At 34.3% G+C, this 2,571-nt stretch overlaps 1 long non-coding RNA gene across 1 annotated transcript; it reads right to left on the reverse strand.

Annotated features, from left to right (window-relative positions):
• Positions 1-1,652: 1,652 nt before the first annotated feature.
• On the reverse strand, positions 1,653-2,352 carry LOC136810828 (uncharacterized). The gene is made up of 3 exons (XR_010847162.1): positions 2,321-2,352; positions 2,076-2,156; positions 1,653-1,696 (listed from the first exon to the last, which is right to left on the reverse strand). It is a non-coding gene; the product is annotated as an uncharacterized lncRNA (long non-coding RNA).
• Between the last annotated feature and the right edge of the window lie 219 nt (positions 2,353-2,571).

Below are 2,571 nucleotides of genomic sequence, written 5' to 3' on the forward strand. Positions count from 1 at the left end.
ACAGCCAAAAAACGGTGACGACAATAGAATAGTAAAAATGATAGTAAAAAACAACTGAGTAAAAAATGACTTTAAAAAACGATTGGATGGCTTTTTGCAGCTGAACCAAATTTTCACTGGCGTTGATGCTCTTTGCAGGTTTTATGCGAATAACAGCCAACGAGCGACAGCAACAGCAACAGCAGCCAAAAAACGGTGACGACAATAGAATAGTAAAAATGATAGTAAAAAACAACTGAGTAGAAAATGACTTTAAAACAACGATTGGATGGCTATTTGCAGCTGAACCAAATTTTCACTGGCGTTGATGCTTCGATTCACTTTCATCAAAACACAGGAACATGTTCAATTTCTTTCACCATCTCAATATGTCTTTAATGCTTGACCAGACCACAACAATAACCAGGGAAATTATCAATTACCAAAAAACAACTTTTTGTGGTGAATAGCACATTCTATATTTTCACATGTGTATCAGGGAAAAATTCGGCATGAACATATATATACATACGGCATGTAAATATTCATCTTATAAGACATGTGATAAGAAGGGAATGATTTTTCAATTAAATTCTACTAAATTCAATTCATTTCAGAACTAGTTAATAAACATTGTGTGTTGAAAAAAAGCTCTGGAATTTAGCAAATTTCTCAATCATAGTTTGATGGGACATTTCGATCATAAGTTAATTGGGACCAGTGGTCTTGTTTATCTTTGGAGCAAAGTAAATTCTGTTAAACGATTTCTCATGTTCTCAGAGATGAAACTTTAACAGAAATTAGCTGGATTGTATCAGCGAAATGGGTACCAAGTTTGAGTGAACGATAATGGTACTTTCGTCACACTTCGGTCTTATATCGTCTTATACAGGGGGGGGGGGTCTTGCAGTTACTCCTTGACACTATGTGGAGTAACTGCAATTTTGGACATTTTCTAAAGACACCACCACCACCCTTGCAGTTATTCCATAGTGTACTAACTGATTTCACCCTCAAAATTGGTGTATACCACCCCCAAAAATGCCAAATTTGGCAATTTTTTCACTGAATTCCTCATTTTTGATACCATTTTACTGGGTACGTCTTATTAACAACCGTTCAAGAGTTAAATATCTCAATCATTTTCCAAGTTTACTAAAATATCTTTCATGCCTTGATTGAAGAAAAAATTTTGTAATTTTTTTTTGACTTTCGAAAAAAATGTTTGAATTTTTTTGCTTCCGGAATTTTTAAAAACATAAAATTTTAAGTGAAAAATTGAAAAATGTGCTCACTTAGTACACCATATCCTACCAAAATCGACAATTTTGGGCTTAGGCACCACCCAAGTTGCAGTTAGTCCACTGGTGGAGTAACTGTTTTCCCAAATTTTGGTTTATATACCACCACGGTAGTAATTGTCATAGTGTTTATATAATAACTGCATGACCCCCCCTGTCTTATATTAAACAAACAATCAACTTTCCAAAATGATCCAGATCTTATCGCAAAACATTACGCCATGAAAAACAAAATAAAAATGTTACCTGGTAAAAAACCTAAAGTCTGTAAGGACCCAGGCATCTTTTTATGATGCTGTTACTACTGTTGTCATTTATATAAATAAATAAATAAATAAATAAATAAATAAATAAATAAATAAATAATTAGCGTTCATGTCTGTGATATGGGTGGTGACGGCGTGCGTACCCATCCTCTATAAAAAAGAAACGAAAAAATTAACATAATTGTTATTGTTGCAGTTTAATCAAAATCTGTGAAACTCATCCATCCCCTGGAGGTATTCTTAAGGTGTTCTTACAGTTTGGCCGAATTTCACCTTGATACTCTTATAACTCTTATAGAAGCTATTATGGAGTGAAGCGGTACCTCCAGTATTATCAGCTTTCGGAATATATTTTCATAAAGTGATAGCAGGGGATGAGTTATAATAGGAGACGTGTATTAGTTACCGAGAGGTAAATGACCCCTAAATGCGGGTTTAACCTTCTTAAGGTATCTTGAAAACCAAAACCAGACCAGTACTGGTTTTAAGAATGCTTAAAGAGGAGGTATATGCAACAAAAAGAGCTCACCATTAATTTTTTTCCGCTGCTGCCTTTCTATTGCCTCTAGCGTGTCCGTTTGATCGTCGATCTTGATGACGACAGTTGTTACTGAAAGACGAAATGATATTAATTGCTCCAAAGTCATAATAAAATCCTTCTTTTTCCAATATAAGGCTTTGATCTTAAAAATATAACCAATTCCCAAGTCAATAGATCCATCCATCATGGCAGACTTCGTTATTAAAAGACAACCTGGAAAATGTGTAACTTACATTTTTTCGTTAAGGAGCTTATTTTGGACTGACGCTGGTCGATCTTTGCCTCCAGGGGCTGAAGACCGTATACGTTCTCCGTCTGGGTGCTTGCATCCATCAGACGTATTTTTTTGGTAAAAAAACCAGCCATTTTTCTTTTGGTTTTATTAATACTATTACTAAAACAAAAGATAAAACGGTTAAAGCAATTTAAAAGAATCAAAAACGAATAAATTGACCACAGAAACTTAAATAACATTTATCAAGTA

Source organism: Clytia hemisphaerica, unplaced genomic scaffold, assembly GCF_902728285.1.
Source record: "Clytia hemisphaerica strain Z4C2 unplaced genomic scaffold, Clytia hemisphaerica genome assembly, whole genome shotgun sequence".
Lineage (NCBI taxonomy): Eukaryota > Metazoa > Cnidaria > Hydrozoa > Leptothecata > Clytiidae > Clytia > Clytia hemisphaerica.